General features: G+C 37.4%; 2 long non-coding RNA genes across 4 annotated transcripts in view; one reads left to right on the top strand and one right to left on the bottom strand.

Annotated features, from left to right (window-relative positions):
- The window catches only part of LOC113458588 (uncharacterized), a 183,106-nt gene that overhangs the window by 156,510 nt on the left and 8,971 nt on the right, over window positions 1–17,625 (bottom strand). For 2 of the 3 annotated variants that reach the window (XR_012580113.1, XR_012580114.1), the window contains exon 3: window positions 13,304–13,461. This is a non-coding gene — a long non-coding RNA (uncharacterized LOC113458588). Of the gene's footprint in view, window positions 1–12,148; window positions 13,462–17,625 lie in introns of all 3 variants that reach the window. The other variant, XR_012580112.1, reaches the window with a different exon arrangement.
- The window catches only part of LOC113458589 (uncharacterized), a 38,117-nt gene continuing 31,097 nt past the window's right edge, over window positions 10,606–17,625 (top strand). The window contains exon 1 of the long non-coding RNA XR_003378964.2: window positions 10,606–11,332. This is a non-coding gene — a long non-coding RNA (uncharacterized LOC113458589). The remainder of the gene's footprint in view (window positions 11,333–17,625) is intronic.

The following is a 17,625-nucleotide window of genomic DNA, read 5'->3' as shown; positions in this document are numbered from 1 at the left end:
CCTGTGGAAAAATCTTTGGATAAGTAGGCAATCTGTCCCTTTGGTTGTATGCACCTCTCTGGAGTCAACATCAAGAACCATTAGAAGCAGGTGAAATTTTGTTACCAGTGATGCAAAGATTCTTTGTATTATGATGTTCTCTGAAATATTCTCTCTATATATAAATTTTTTAAGGAAAAGACTAAAGAAACTCACTAGTTCAACTAAAGATCTTTGTGGGTGAACTGGAGGAACAGTGTTATGTCTCCTCTGTGATGCTCAGAACTGCACAGAGCACAAAGTGAGGCTGTACCAACACTGAATGCAGAGGGATAACTGCAGCTTTTCGCCAGCTGTTTGTGCTGTACTTGGTGCACCCCAGGATGGGGTTTGTTTTCTTGCCTGCCAAAGCAAATGTTGTATATTTGCATATGTATTATTGCATTGTATTTGTATTCAGTCCTTCCAGTTCATCAAGGATCCAAGAAAACTACTATTACAAACGACTGTTAAGTAAAAACTAGATTGGCCCTGAATCATGCTGAAAAGAATAAGTGGTAGGGGATATTAACACAAGGTTTTGCAGATATTAGCTGGACATCACAATAGGCAATACCAAGTTTCTTAATTTTTTTCAGAAGTCTGTTATACTGCTAACATTAAGCCAAATTTTGTGGCTACACTGAATGTAGCAGAGTTCAGGATATGTTAAGTATTGGAGCAACAGTTAAGATTTAAAAAAATTAAAATATGAAGGTGGGAAAGATAGAGTTGTGGAGAATATTCTAGGAGTAATATTGTAGAGAAGGATCCTGATGGGAGAGGGTGAGGATGCTGGGCCAGATCCCTGCCTTCCAGCCCCTGCCCTCCCTCCTTCTGGCTATGCAGAGGGATGCCAGGAGCAGGGCTACTGCTTTGCTCTTGGCACTTCACCATCTTCCTCTACCCAGCCTATAGAAATTGTTTTCAAACTATAGGTAAGCCACTTTCAAACTACGTGCCACAGTTGTGAGGGAAAAGGCCATGAGAAGGAAAAAAATAATTTAGGTTGAGGAGATGAGGACTTGTGCCGTCTTTATAGTTTGCAGACTGCTTTAATTCTTGTCTGTGAGCAGCTCCCACAGAGCAACTAAAATTACAGTGAACTATGACATAATTGAGGGAAAAACCAAGATCTTGTTTGATGATGACCATATACTCCTGTCTGCCAATAAAATTACACACTCACATTTATTTCTGCTTTCACTGTAACCACTCATCCCACTTTTCTGCTGTTTTGTTTTTAAAAGTTTAAAGAGCCTGAAACAGTACATTATCTACTCAGATTTTTATATGTACTTCAACACCAAAGGTACAAAAGGATTGTTTTGACAATTTGCTGAAAATGCTGTTACAGTTTCTAGCTGTGAAGCTGAACTTACATTACCTCAACTGACCGGAGCCGCAGCAGACTCTCAGATGGAATGTATGCATCACTCTTTGCCAATTCAGGGTTATTTAATACGCTATGTCTGGAACCAGCCTTTTTGTTGAAATTGTTTTGGCTAAGAAACTATCCAGATGAGTCCATTGCAAAACTATGTGCTTTGACTGGGATTTTCAAAGTTGGTCTGGAATCAGTCTGCTCAAAACCAGCAGTGTTAGAGATTACTTCTTTTGGAGAATATGTCTGAAACCAAAGATTTGGGTTGGTTTTGCTCATTTTATTTTGTTTATATATAGGATCAGGGGAACTCATATATGCATATATCATTGTATAGAAAAAAACTTTACCTTTTTCACTGTCTGTGCTAAAAATATTCAATAAAATATCAGCAGAGATAGGTGATAAAGATACAGAAGAGCTCTAATTTAGTCATGTGAATGGAAGATATAATTTTTCAGTATTCTGTTTAGCCATGAATCATATTACCCAGAAATGGTTAGTTACTATGTTAATGGGAATAGCTGATGTACTGCAGTAAGTGCTGTGATTTTTCTGGTGTGATGGCTTTCTATTCACACTAATGAGCATTTTTCTTTTAAATTGGTTGCACTTTCTAATTCATTGTGATACTTCTTTGACACTCCAGAACAAATTTTGCTCTCAATCATACCAGTGCAAATCTAGGATTGGGCGTCTGTTTTCATCAGCGGTAGACCTTGATTTGTTCTGTGTTTTAAACAAAATTTTAGGCATATTTCCATCACACAATGATAGCTAGGAAGAATCTGAAAAGTTGAGCTTTTATTTCTTTATGTTGGTGGAAGAAAGAGACTTTGGTCTCATGTAGTTAAATGTACTATTTCATACCTGAGTGTACAGTTATGTGTATCACAGGCTGTAGTAAGTAATGAGTCTGAGTTATCCTCGAAAACAGCAATCATGGTGAGTGAAATATTAAACCCAAGTCAATAGCCATTGCTGAGAAAGCAGAGCTTGTTAACCTGGGCATGACAGCCCCGCTGCTGCTGCTGCTGTTTGAAAGGTGACTGAAAGGCTGCCTACTCCGGCAGGAAGGAGCTGATGAATTTAGCGGAGGTGAGCTCAGGTACAGCCCCACCAGCCCCACAGCTGGGACTTAGTGAGAGGTGACACTTGTGGAAGGGGCAGAAAAATGAGTGTGTCAGCTCCTCCCTCAGACACTGGTGTTCACAATCTGGCATTTTCATTTCAGCTGCTTTTCTTGGACGAGATTTGTCTGGATGGTTTTTCAAGTCCTGCGAGGTAGATTGAATTCAATTTTTCATCTTACTCATCATTAAGTGTGTAATGGGCAGTTTCAGGCTTGTAATGAAACTAGGTCAAACAGTAGCTGGCTTGTATAAGCTCCAAATGTCTGGTTCGCTAGAGTCTGGTGTGTTTTAAATGAGAATAGATGGTATTTTGATGTACCTTAAAAGGTATAAAAGGATAAATGTACATTATCCATGAATAGATTTTTTTTATAAAATATGCTGGAAATCAATTACATCCCAAGTCCAGCATTTCTCTCTTCAGGCCTTTGGCATGTGGACACAAATGTAATTTCAATGTCCAAAATTCAAGTTATATAGTTTAAATCATGCCAGCTGTCACTGCACTAATTCTAATCAACATCACAGAAAAGATACTTTGAAGTCCAGAATTTAAGTCTACAAGGAATTTTAATGCCACGTAGCATAAAATCTTTATGTAGTCCCACACAAACTCATGCAGTGTTTCAAGTACTCTGTCCAGCTTGTGATGCAATAGATAATAAACCATGCAACTATTTCTAGAAAAGTTAATGTGAAAAAAAAACCCAGCAACCCAAAACAAAAGAGTTTACCATTCTCATTTCTGAAATTTTAAACAGGTGTTTTGGGACCACGGAAAAAAAAATACAAATTAGGATTTGTAAAGTTTGCAAATGCACATTTTTGCACAGGGTTCACAACAAAGGAAATAAAGGAAATAGAAACAAAGAAATGTATGCTAGACACTGAAAGACCAGACTGCGGGGCACAGTCTTGGGGTTCTCATGCCAGCACTCCTGCTGAGCCCTCAGCAAGCACCAAGCCAGGCTCCACCATTTCTCTTCACACCTTTTATTCCTTCTCAGCTTCTCTGGGGCAAAAATGCTTTCTTTTTTGTCCACTGTGCTTATAAGAGTAGATGATTTAATCAAGAACTAGTTAATGAATTATGATAATGGTACCTGGATGTGATATAGAACAGGCTGTGATAGATAACAAAACACTCAGTCAGTAGACGAAGTGTCAAAAACCTTGCAGGTATCAACAGTGGCCATGGTATTTACAAGTTCTCAGAGAATGTGAATGAGGAAAGTTTTCAGAAAGTGCTGGTTCCCCATCTTCAGACTCCCAGAGTCCTGTAATATAACCCACTCTTTGAATCAAAATTTATGCTAATAAAAATTAAGACACTCCAGCTTTCCTGGACTAAATCTGCATTTGGATCAGTCTTGCCCCAGTGCCCTTAGTCTCACTTTCCCTCTGCTCAGCATCACACCTTTGGTATCTCCAGGGATAGGGATTAGTCTTCATCTTCAGCTATTCACAGCCTTGCAGTAAGAACACCTTCTTCAAATGGGATCAGCAAATTCAAAACTACCGCAGGCCAAAAAGAGTCAAAAGTGTGTATTTCTCACATTGTAAATGTTAGTCTATTCTGTTAGGCTATTGTGTGGAAGTCAGTGCATGACCTGAGCATGTCTAATGGATCAGGCTTCTCTAAGAAGTTAGGGTTGCTTTAGCTGCCTTGTGCCTTTTATCAGCTTCCACTGGAGTGCAGAACATTTATACCCTCAGCCAGTGCATCTCTGAGTAAGTGATAAGCCAGTCCTTAGGATCTTTGTGCATTTAAACAGAGGAACAAATTAATTTTAAGTACCTTCTAGGCTTAGACAGGACCTGAGCTCCAGCAGTCTGAGAGCTGTACTGGGGACACGAGGAGTGTGAAGGAAACCTGGGCAGAGAGGGAAGCAGCTGCTCCCTGGGCTGGGGTAGCAGCTCAAGGAATACCTGCACTAGCCATTGACATGGCTTCTTTGTAAGGAAAAAATAATGTAAAATAAGTCTATTATTTTTTCTACCCTGACCCCACTTATTACTTAAGCTGAGGGAATATTTCACAGTTTATTTCTTTCCTGACAAACAGAGCTGATTTTTTCTTCTTGGGCATGAAACCATCTGCCTGCAGCTATGAATAGATTGCAGTTTCCTCATGTTTCTCTCTAAAAAATGCAATGATTTCCACCTCCTCCACTTTCACCTCCCCTCTCCCAATCTTCTTAGCTCTATGGATTGATCCTGACGTGGCCTCTGATCTGTTTTCTGCTTACAGAAATCATCAGGGTAGTTCTTTCAGCCACAGGTATAGAGAGCTCACACATGTTGCTATTTGCTAATGTTGAATCTTTCTTTGTTTTGATAGATGCTCCCAAGAAGAACAAGATGTTATGATGAACACTTTTACACATTTCTAATCTACTGAATATATTAAGATCCAGGGGAAGATACAAAAATGCTATTTATTTTATGCTACATGTGCAGCATAAAATATAATTGAAAAAGGTTGGTTAATAGAATAAACAGTTTTCTGAATAATTTCTAGACCTAAATCTGACATTTATATTTGAAGTCAAACATACTTGAAACCTTATAAATATTACTTTGAAATTAACTTTTTGCTATTCTTTATTGTAGTAACATTTTCTGACAAGCAAGTACAGCAGTGGCAGGGTGTAGGTTGAATGAACCATAACAAACATGAATATGCTAAAAACTCACAAGTATTTTTGGAAGGACTTGTGTTTTATTTGGGATGTATTTTGCTGTAGTCATTCCAGCCTTTTTTATGCATGATTAATCATTGCTAATTTGTGAACTGACTAAAGCAAGGGTTACTTCTCACTGCAAGTATGTGAGTCATCCTGGTAGATCCAAGGCATGTCACTCTGTGTCTGCTGTTAAATCATATTTTTCTGTCTTTCTAGAAGCCTGTTGTCTAATTCAGCCCTACAGCTGGATCAACAAAACAGCACTGAGTGAATCATTTGCTGTCATCCCTGTAAGCAAGGTTCTTGTACTAACTCTGAGTCAAGTCTGGAAGTAATGCCAAATTTAAAACAGGCCCCATCTATGTTTCTTTACAAGTGAATATAATGTCTGTAGTAATCTTAAAGATTTATTGTTATTCTCCAGAAGCAAATCTGGGAAAAGAGATGGGAGAGACTTGCTACTGCACTGAAATCATGTGAGCCTCAAACAGAAAGGCTGATAGTAACAGATATGTATTACAAGCTTTTATATCCTAAACATGCTGGACACCTCAAAGTGTATTGACTGCCTTTGGTTCACTGATCTCAATGGCAGTTTAAAGCATTTGCTGTAGCAGGAGATAAGAACCATTTTACAGGATGGAATGTACCAAAATGTGAAAGACTGTCATGTTAACCATGGCATCTCAGGCTTCATACAGAAACTTAGCACTTATTTAGGCTACCTAAGTGCGCCAATCACTGACTGTCAAGAGATGGATCAAGGTATTCAGCAGTGGCTGTTTAATCTCTCAGATTTTCATTAGACACTTAAGCATGAAATGAATTCTGATTTTTTCAATTACTTCAGCTGGATGCACAACTTTCTTTTTTTACCTTTTTTTTTGAGTCAAAATTATTGGTCCTTTTTTGTGAAACAGCTAATAAATTTAATCATTTTGATACGCATTTCAGTAATAGTTCCTTTCGCTCTTGAGATGCCTGAAAACATTCCAATTCTTTTCTAGTTTTCTGTATTTTAATTAGGAGTTATGTTAGTTCTAAATGATCACAAGCTATAAAGTACTTTCTGATTAACTAATCTAGCAAATTATGCTCAGAAGATTTATCAGAAATGGTACTGACTTGTATTTCTTTGGGGTTATTCCAGCACAATGTGATCACGTCTGAAAGGATGAAGAGGAAGTAATCTACCTGAAGTCCTGTGTACTGCAGCAAAATCAGGGAGGGCAACTTGTCATTTCCTATCTATTATCTGTCCGAGTGCATTCCTGACCTATTCTGGTGACAGTTATTTCATGGCCTGTAGTGCTGCTCTTCCTGTATAGGAAAAATGGCATGGGATCCAAACTGTGATACAGTCTAGACAGATTTACTGCATTACTTATTTTGAACAGTGGAATTGTGTATATTTTTTGCTAATATTAAGGAACAACTTTGGTAGTTAGGTTGGCTGGTTTTAGTACTTATTGGGACTTTTTTCTGTTTCTGCCTATGAGGACTCTGGTTTGCAATATACTCTCACTTCTCCTGTGTCTGAGGCAGTTTAAGATTTGCATAATCCTTTCTTTTGTGCTTCTTATTTTTTCATCTTTATATTAGTGCCATGACAGTAAAGACTCCTTTGTCCTCATATCAGCCTAACATTGGTCCAGTGCAGTGGAAAGTCCATCCCAAAGCACACAGGTTCTAAGAGTCAGTCATTTTTCAGTATTTGAGTCATTGTGGAATCAGGATCATAACACCTGTACCATATGGAGTTGCCTTGAGTCTGCAGAGAGACTCCTAGTAGTTCATGTCCTCATCCCCTTTATCAGGGTTTGGCAACATGCTTCTTACACCAAGGTCATAGAGTTATGTGGGCATATAAGACACCTCTTATATTTTATTTTAAATGTATGTACTCAATTGCATTTGATATCAAATCAAGGAGGGCATTTACTGACCTTGCACCTTGACTTAATGAGATCCAATACTATAGCAATTCAGAAGTTAAAAATCCACCAGCTATTCTAACGGATGTAATTAAGGAGTCAATTGTCAAATACCAGGGTAAAGACTGAAGCCAAAACAGACCATTTCAGGAAAAGCAGACTTAGTGGTGGAACGGGAAAAGCTTCATAGGAATATGAACACTTGATAGCTAAAACAGGGTTTCTAAGTAGAGGACAGTCCAAACCTACAAGTAGGATTTCTACAGCTGCCTAGTTCAAGGTCTCTGGGGTAAGAGCGGAGGAAATTTTTGGACTGAATGTCTGGATGTAAATTCTGTCTATGCTTTCAATTTATTTGAAATCTTTGGGAGAGGAAACAGCCAAATGTGCTACAGAGAAGGGACATGAGGTGACAAAGAAAATTTCTAAGCTGCTTTGCTAGCTGGAAGACTTTGAGATTGACTCATTTTCTGACCTGAGATATTTGGTTGCCTCTTCATAGAACATTTTAGCACTTATGTTTCCCTGCCTGGAGATTTAATGGCTACTACCTGTCAGCAGAGGAATCCTCCTTTAATTTCTCACCTAAAAGTCTACTGTATAATGGTGACATATAACTGTGTAGGAACTGACATAATTTCCCAGGAGAATCTAGTAATTTTTCAGACTTTGACAAACATAGCCATTCATGTGTATGCTTTTTGATTTGTTGTTTGTTTTGTTGTTTTTTTCTTTTTCACAGAAGGTTAAAGTATAATATATACTTGACCTATAAAATGACAGTATAATTCTGCTGTGTTATGAAAGGCACATATCCACCAAATTGATCAGTGATACACAGTCCTTATTTCTTAATTATTTACCAGTATAAGACCTGAAGGACTCTTTGTATAGGACAACTGCTGCTCATGAGAAATTTTTTATCTGGAGAAAGTGTTATAATTGTTTAGACATGCAGACATGTAGTCATGCTTAAGAATTCATTAATTTGGGGACATTTATTTATTTGTTAAGAGTAGAATTAGCTAAACATGTGACATAACAGATCACCATCCTGTGAAGGTAGCCCACTGATCAACATTCCTAAGAATGGTCCTCCCACTTCTGTGATGAGATATCTGTAAATGTTTACTGGTAAAAGAACTGTTCTACATGTGGCTAGAGTGTGGAAAAACTTTAATAAAAATGCTCCCTTAACATTTGATAAGCAAAAAAAAAGTGATAAAGCAAATGAAGTAGATGTCTCAAAGAGCTTTCCTTTGGCCTTCTGTTGTAGAATTAAAAGGGATGACTTTGAAGAGCTTATGAAAATAGACTCTCTCACAATAATAATTTCAATACAAATGGCATCTTAAGTGAAATAAGTTTAGTTGGGTGAAAAAATATTTGAAAAGAAATTGTAATCAATAACATGAACAAGGTTAGGTCAATGGTAAGAACTCCTAAAGATTGATCCTTTCAGTTTCCTAATCTCTTCTTGAGAAGATGTCAATATGGGCATCTGATTAAAGAAGTTTTAGCAATACAATCTTTAGCAGATACAAGGAAATACATCCTTACCCAGTTTAATGGAATCATCTCTTTATAAGTTTAAGAAGTGGTTAGGTTGGTGGTTGGGTTACTACCATAGCATGTTGTAATATTTTCAATTGTACAATTGAAATTTGTACAAAAGTACAATTTTCAATTATAATTGAAAATGTCTGTGCAGTGTACAAGGTGAGGTTGCCATCATTTTGCACATCTAGATGGCAGGAACAATTATTAGCACAAATTTCTAATGGACTTTAATTAGGTCATGTGTAATTTGTGCTAAAGAAATTCTCGAAAGAGATACTTCCTGAATTGGCAACCAAGGGACAATAGAATGAGACAAGAGACAAATGAGATATTAAGAAACAAACTCTTATATGCCTATGCACGGCCAAATGCTGCACGAGTCAGTGAGGGAGAAGAATAAGGAAAGATGGAAAAGAAATTATTTTTACGGCAGCTTTTTTATCCACAATTCTGACAGTTCAATGACAGATGTAATTCAAATTTGTCTCCTGTTGAGGCTGAAAACAAATACTTTATTTCTGAAAACTTCAGCCTTTTGAGGGATTTTGAATAGTAGAATGGGAAGGGTGCTCATGTTTTAAGGGCAATGGGAATATTTAAGAGATGTCGATAGGGATCTTTTCCCTCATGCAGAGGATGTTAGCTTATGGAATTATAATACAGAATTTAAAATATTTCTTCACATAGAAATGAAGATTTGAATCATTCTGAAATACAGTATTAAAGAAAAAATATCTTTTCATCTTTTACCCAGGTCGAGATCAGTTACAAGCTTACACTTTACGGAGTTCTCTCATAAGAGATCACACCCTGATTGAAACCTAAGAGGAAAATCCAAAAACTCAGTCTGCCAGAAGATCCAAAATTAATCTCTAACAAAGCAAGAGATTCACCAAAGCCTAATCTGTACATCAGTTTACTTTCAACTTGAAGTTCAAAAGAAATAGCAGCTCTGTGGTTAGGCAATGATTGAAGAGGATAGTAACAGATCAAAGCAAAGGATAGGAGAGAGATGGCTGAGCATCTGGAAGAGAAAATGGATTACATTTTCCTTGGTCTGGTCTGAGAAAAAATGAGAATGTGAGGGAGAGAAGGTAAAGGAAAAATAAGGTCAAACTTCTAAGGAGAAATGCTTTTGCTAGAATGAATGATGAAAATTTTGAGAGAAAAATGTGAAAGATGCTACTGCTGTACTTTAATCTTTCAAAATTATTTCTGCTACTAGTTGCTCCTTTGAAACATCTTACTTTATTTCAAGACTCATTACACAATTAAAATGCCCCAAAACTCCAAGCCAGAATTATTTTTCCTCCTTAGCGCTCTGCTGTGTTGCACTATATTATGAAGAGTTTTTTTTGTTCTCTTTTGTTTTCCTGAGACGTTCCTCTGGAAATGAAAGTGTGTTCTTTATTAGTCTTGTTACATTAAAGTCTCTATTTGCACAGCATTCATATAACTTAAGGATATATAGTTCCCTGTTTTTTGTTAATATTTGAAAATAATTTTGTTCCCATTTTAAAGTCAGAAGGCAAAAATAATCCTTGCTGTTTACCACATTAATTTATCTACAGACCTATAGCATTATGCGCTACTAAAAATTAAATTTCTAAAAATAGTGAAGTTTAATTTCATTAAGCAACTAATTGTTCTATATATCCCAAGTCTTTGTAAAATAACTTTTATTTTCAGATTAAGGTATAAATATTTTGTGCTACAGTAAATACCTCTGAAATATTAAAATTTTGGCTTGATTCCATCTTTCTGTTTTATGCAGTGGACTTTTATTTATATCCCCAGTTCTTTTTGTTGATGGTGCTCCTGACCTACATGTGATAATTGTTTGCTGCTTTCTTTGGAAGAAATTTGCCACCTCTTCTGTGTCTGTCTGTAGGGCTGTTTGTGATTTAACAGTGTCTCAAAAATTTATCTGTATATTACAGACTGGAATTAAACTTCAAGAAAACATTATACATTTGACTCTTAAAACATGAAGAAAAGTATTGTGTATATATATCCTATTAGCAGAATACAGGGTCTTTATAAAAGCAAATTCTGTGTGTGGAACAGGGAGTATTCTATAGATGCATAATTACTGAGAAGTAAACATGTGACCCCCTACAATCCATAAGAATTTCTCAGGCCATTTGATAGGGAGAATGGACAAGATACTCCCCATTTGTGTAGAAATATTGTTCTTGAGCATTTTTAGGGAAATGAGGTATTTTTCATAAGATGAGGGCTCTAATCTAATGAAATACTGAAATATTTTGGGTCAGTTAAAAAACCCTATGTGTCTTCTATTGCGTTTTGTACAGAGCCCAGTTCCATGGTTCTCACTTAGGTCTTGGGAGATAGTCACTCAGTCACAGCATTTTCCCCCAGGGCTGGCAGCAACTGAGCAAAGGGTTTTGAAAATCACCGTTTTGGACTTAGGCAGAATTTTGGTACTAATTTGTGGCATTTGGAAGTTTTCTTAACATCAGAAGCTATGGTGTATCACGCAACAAAATCTAGTTATCTTGTGTTGCAACTCATAAATACTGGGCTCTAGATAGGACTATGAAATAATTTGGCTCTTGAAACACTGTTTTAATGGAAAAAAAAGATGAAGAGATGGTGAGTTTATCTATTTAACTATCAAGTTGCCAAGTTTTTCTTTTTATATGCTGATAAAATAGGTTATACTCTGACTGTGAATATTTTAAGCTGTTAAAGTAACTACAGTGGGAGGGGGATTACTGTAGTCTCTATGACAGATCTATCAATGCCTTTTAATAACTGTTATTTAAAATTAAATTTTGCAATTAAACTAATGAGGGAAAGGAATTCAGAAGAATAACTTCTTAAAGCTGAGCTTGTGGAAAAGAGAGACAAGAGTAACAGCTTTTTAGAATTCTTGGCCACTTTGTTAAGATGGCAAAAAGCAAGAATTCATTGAGTTTAAGAAGGTGAAAAAATTGTACTGAATGGACATTTACAAAAAATTCTGCTCAGCAAAAAGAAAGAGCAAGTGCAGGGGTTATCTCTGACACAGGTACCCTAAATTCCATTCAAGTGCATTGTTATTGCAGAGCAAACTAACATCCTACTGTGCTACTTAGTAATGACATTCATTATGATTAGAAATGTTATTTGCTGGGAAGGAAGACATGGCTTGGTAAATCAGTCTACATATAATTTACATAAGGGAAAAGACCCTTACATTGACTTCAGTAAGGGGTAAGATAGAATGTCAGATTTTTAATAACGGGCAGTTATTCAGCATGTGTGGATTAGAACCATACTGGTGTAAACTCTCTTCTATAATCTTTTTATTATCTTTGAGGCTGTATAATCAGAAACCTTATCAAGCTCTCTAAAAGGGAGAATAATTGCATCTTCAGAAGTCACATAATGGAGACATTATTATTTTGATTAAAAACAAACACTCACCTTTCTCCCAAGGAAGGATCTTCACATGTGAAAGTGCTTAACTAACCTAAAACATATTCCACAATTAAAGCAAATTGGAAGAACTTAAATAATCAGTGACAGGTTTGAAGTGTGTCTTGTACTGAACAAGGGAGCCAGACTACAGCTGTACTTAGCAAAGTGTGGATTAATGTCAACGAGGGGAACAAGAGACTATTATACCTCTATTTTCCTATTTCTTCTATATAATGGTTGGCTCTGTGATTGTTTGATATTTCTAAAACAAATTCCTCACTTTAGTAAGCACTGGAAAACATATTTTTAATGTTAATTGGCTGTAGTTTCAGTTTATCTCGAAGACCAAAGGGTTAATAAAATCTTCTCTACTTTTCAATGCTAAAGGCTGAGAGTTTTCACTGCTTTCATTTGTAAGAAGAGCCTGATTGAATTTACTTCTGTTTCACTTTTAAAACTTCCTGGCTTTTCATTCACAAATCACACATTTGTCTTCTCCCGGAAAAGCATTGCTTTTGTTTTTGTGACCTACATTTGTAGGGCTCCTAATTAGCAGGCAGCACTGGGATCTGCTGTCCCTCAATAGCTCTGCTTTGGGATTCCAGGCTACAAAGAAAACATGTTGCTGAAATCTCACTGAAAGTAACGATCCTACTAAGGGTCAGCACCTTTCTGTGCACCGCGTTGAAAAAAATGCATCATAACTGCAAATTTCCCCATATATTGTATTTATGTCCTAGTCTGGCAAATGCTGGAGTTAATATCAGAAGGATCAAGCATAAGTGTGAGGTGTTTTCATTGTCCTTAAAATAAAAATGTACCAGCATTTTGTTTGGAAAAAAATTCTTCCCTGAACTGGTTTTGAATCACTTCCTTGTTTTTCTCTGTTTGTTTTGTTTGGGGTTTTTTTTTTGTTTTGTTGGTTTTTGTTTTTTTTTTTTTAATTCTTTGGCTTCTGCAGATAAGCTGACCATTATTTTTACTTTTGTGTTCAAATGATCATTCTGGCTTGTGAGAAAGTGGCACAACATCCTACTTAAATAGCATTAGACCACACAAGAACTAAGTCATCTCTTTCAATTTTCAAAGTAAATAGGAGTTTGGCTGGAACTGGAATGCTGCATTTGACTCTGCTTTTTGTATTAAAAACTTATTACTTACTGTGGTGTAACTGATATGAACTGCTACATTCAAATACATCAAACATCCAACTCCTCCCATCAGGAAGATCTTGAACTTGCTAGACAATTTTTGCAGACTCCTGCCATGTCTGTCCTCAGCAGTGTCATGTCAGCAGCTGGCCAGCCTGGCATTTTGTCCTGCAGAATAAGTAATGGCATTACCATTAGAACAAACAAAGTTTTATTTTCTTTGGATTTACCTTCTGCTTGGCTGCATGCTCTGAGTTTGTTGTGTTTTAAAGACACTCTTTTTCTCTTAGAAACTTGCATATGATGAGGGCTTTTCCTGAATCTCACCAACTACAGCATATTTCAAAACTTATAAGAATGTTAGTTCTGTGGCTACTACTTCTCAAAATCAAGCTAAGCTGAAATTTGACAGTATTTTGTATATTCAAATGCTGTTGGGAGAAACAAGTGGTGATACAGTGACTGCTGTTAGCCTGAGAATTCAGATAAGAAAGACTTGTACCTGGAAATACATACAATTTATTCTACAGTAATGTCTGTGCAATGCAAACCAGACACTTCAAGCTAGAACCACAAGGGCAGGAGAGCAGTATGGAGACGCCTATATTCCAAGTAACCTCCTAGAATGCAAGGTGTTTAGTCTTTCCCTGTTCCAAGCTTATCTAATAGTAGAGCAGAAAATCTGTTTTAGTGACAAGAATAGCTTGTTTACATGTAAAAACCATTTAGTTTGGGGTTTGTCTACCCATACTCCATCATCTGTCCCAAGAGTAGAAGGAATATGTTGTATATCAGGTAGCTATTCTATATCTAGTTCTGCTTGCACTTTCTGGGAAGCTTTAGAATTCATTGCATATGCACTTTAAATACAGATATTTTTTTGCAAAATCTCTACTCCTCTGTGTCTATCTGGGAGCTCCTGCTTCTCTTGCAGTAAGAAACTTTCTCTATCTGATCAGTAGACCTGGAATACCTGCAGGCTGTGTGCCATATTGCACAGGGTCACAAACAGAGAGGCTGCCCTCTCCCAGGACTTGTGAGGAGAGCCATTTGCAGCCTGGATGCATGTATGTGTGCAGTGACTCATCCAGTCAAAAGGTTGCACAGTGGAAACTGAGGGGAATTGATGTTCATGCTGAGGAACCTCTACAATGCCAAGAGAGGCCTGGCCTAGATATCACTCCCAGGGGAAAAAGGAGGAAATGTTCCTCTTTTATTCAGTAGTCAGATGGTTTCAAGAGGAGGAGATGAAGCTTTATCTTTGTTTAAATGGATATTTAAATGTCTTTAGCAACGCAGCAAAATCTCAGTAGCAGAAAATTGAGTATGTTCTCTTAAGAAGCAGTTTTCTGATTCAGATGGACAGTTCAGTACATGAATGCAAGTCACCCTTTCTGTCATGCTTTCTGACTCTGGGGCTTTTGGCTATAATAGGATGATTAGGCGAATACTGGATTCTCCTGCCCTGCATTCATCAGTATATTAGATGCACTCCTCCTCACACAGGAAAATCTTCTCCTAGCTTGGCTGTGGTTGAATTGGCTGCTCAGAACTTGCTTACTTTAGCTTTTTGATGCCCGCTTTCGGGCAGAAACACAGAGTGTGCTTATAAATCACAGAGGAGCCTCAGGTCCCGAACGGACGTGCCTGCATTGTGAGCTGTGGTGCCAGGCAGAAACACAAAACCCGAGTCCAGAGAAGCAGCATCGTGTTACGGTGGCACTGCCGTCACGCTGCTGCACCTTTCCAGAAGGAAAGGCTGTGCCTGGCTCAGACCCAGCTGTGCTGAAGTCACTAAAACCAAACTGCTTCGGTTTCTTTAAAAGACTCACCACCAGCTCCAGGCTTTTTGTGCTGTATTTAATTTACATAGGCATGTGCTTGTTTGCACTTTTACAGTTACTTTGGCCCTTGGACTTTACTGATATTCATCACAAATCACTTTGTCAGTGCCTGAAAGATTTTTTTAGCAAGTACTGGCTGCTGAAAGTTCTTCTTGAACTTTGCTTGTTCTGTCAGCTCCTCAGAGCATTCGTGAAATGCAATCTTGGATACCATTTGTTTCTCTGTCTGAAAAGCAAGCAAACTCTCTCTCTAGTCAATGGAAATAGAGTCTGGGGAGTACAAGGAAATAGTCAGCTGACCAGTGATAGATACTTATTTTAGGTGATCTGATTTGACTCTCCATGTAGAACTTTTAATATGCCAATCCGCAAGTTGTCCCTTCATGCCAATCTGTTCTCTGAGAGCTAAAGTGACAGGTGCCACAAGAGCAATGCAGATCTGTGGTTACAAGAATTTCCACTGCACAGAAATGATGCCTTGATGTTAGTGGTTTGCCTTGAAATTATTCTTTACTCTGAAATCACCTTTCATTCAACCCACATTACAGCAGATAAGCAATACTTATCTGTGAAGTCTGAAATAGCACTTGCAGATGTTTAGAAAACCTGATGTGTGATAGATATAAAATGATCCTTACTGAACTCTTTCCTTCTGTGTGTCCATCAGGTGAATTGTGGGTGCTCTGATTATCAGATTCCATTCTAGGGACTTTTGTTCCTGAATGTTAGTTTGCATTTTTCTTCTTCTACAAATTTAACTGAAATATTATCTTCTCCTTTCATGTAACTTATTTGGCCTTTTTTACAGGAGAAAAGTATAAGCCTTTTTCTTGTCTTCTGTTTATTGACAATTACCAGCACTTCAGGAATCATAATGTCCCAGTGGAAAAGCTAACATCCCAGTATCCTTTCTCATATAATCCAGGGGGTTGAAAGCTCTTCATTGTTTTCTTCACTTCCCTCCTCTAAGAATATCAAGCAATGCTCATGTGACATTTTCTAACCCTAAATCTTATTTTGACAACCATACAAAATCTAATGCATAAACGGAGTTCTTTGCCACGAAGTCTATTAGTGATAGACTCCCTCTTCACTGAGATTAGAGTGAACTGGAAACAGCCACTCTGGAATGATAACTGACTTGGCATGGCTCTACCCCAAACTTATTCTCTGTAATAGCATGTCCCTTTCTTAGGTGATCACCGCAGACTTTAAGCCCTAGAGGCCCCCTGAGTGGAGGCAGTGCCATTTTAGCAGTGACTGGGTGCCCAAATGCATTCAGCAAGTTCTGCCCTTCTGCATTGGAGTGAGAGCAACTGTGAGTGCTTCTGAACTGCATGCACCTCTTTCCTCACACCTTCATTTATGCCATAGTGTGAGCGCTTCTGAATTGCATGCACCTCTTTCCTCACACCTTCATTTACACCACAGTGAGCACAACTGATAACCATGCAGTAAAAAATACACCCTTTTAAACTCTGAAAATAAAGTTGCTTTCTTGCTCTTATCAAGACATTAGGAGACACATATATGTGCACACTTGAATGCAATGCTAACTGCAATAACAAGCAGGCAAATACAGCCAAATTGTTTAAAAGATACCCCAAATCAGCTGAGTTTAAACTTGCAGGTTGATTTCTCCTGTTCCACATGCACTCCTGAGTCAGGAGCTAGTTTGGACTCATAAAGCCCCTTTTCTAAATTATCTTCTGGAAACAATCACACTCAGTAAATGTTCCTGTTCCCTTCTGTCCTCTGGTTCTACTCACAGCACCCACTTGGCAGTGAACATTGTCTCCCCTAAAACACCGCCTTGGATATCTCAGTTTTGTTTTGCTTTTGTTTAAATAAAAATACTCAATCTTCATGCATTTAGAGACAACTCTATTCCCATTTTCTATCAGAAATTTTGTTGATAGCGTTTACTTAAGAGGTTTTCCATGCAACCAGCCACAGAGAGAGCTTAACCACAGGATAAGGGGCAGTATATGTATAAGGCTGGTATTGATGAAACCAAAATAGCTACTGAAACATACATGTTAATAAATATGTTGAGTGATTTTTCTCTCCAGCGTTTTCATTTTGAAGTTAAAGAATTCTGAGTTTTTCAGGAAACCTAAAATTAAAGCCTGCAATAGCTTCATACATATAACAGTGATAAAGTGCGCAAAACCACTTTCCTAATATAGCACAAGCTCTCCTACTACAGCAGTAGCAAGTGTGTTGTTTTGTAAATAGACACTTAGTAAAAATCTGGGTCCAGCTTGGGGTTAGCAAAATCAGCCTTTAAGTGCTTTATGTAGAAGTTTGACAGTTATGTGACTCAAAATACACAGAAGGGATTCTTTGACTTGAATGTCCCATTTTGGTTTTATGATTATTATATCTATGTTTGTTGATAATTTTATCATCAAGTTTCTTCATCAGGTTTTAAAACATAAAGTGCATACAGATTCTGATGTTGAAATGTCATGGTGAAAAATACTGA

The sequence above is a fragment of the Zonotrichia albicollis genome, chromosome 4 (genome assembly GCF_047830755.1).
Source record: "Zonotrichia albicollis isolate bZonAlb1 chromosome 4, bZonAlb1.hap1, whole genome shotgun sequence".
Lineage (NCBI taxonomy): Eukaryota > Metazoa > Chordata > Aves > Passeriformes > Passerellidae > Zonotrichia > Zonotrichia albicollis.
This window is presented reverse-complemented; position numbering and strand designations above follow the sequence as displayed.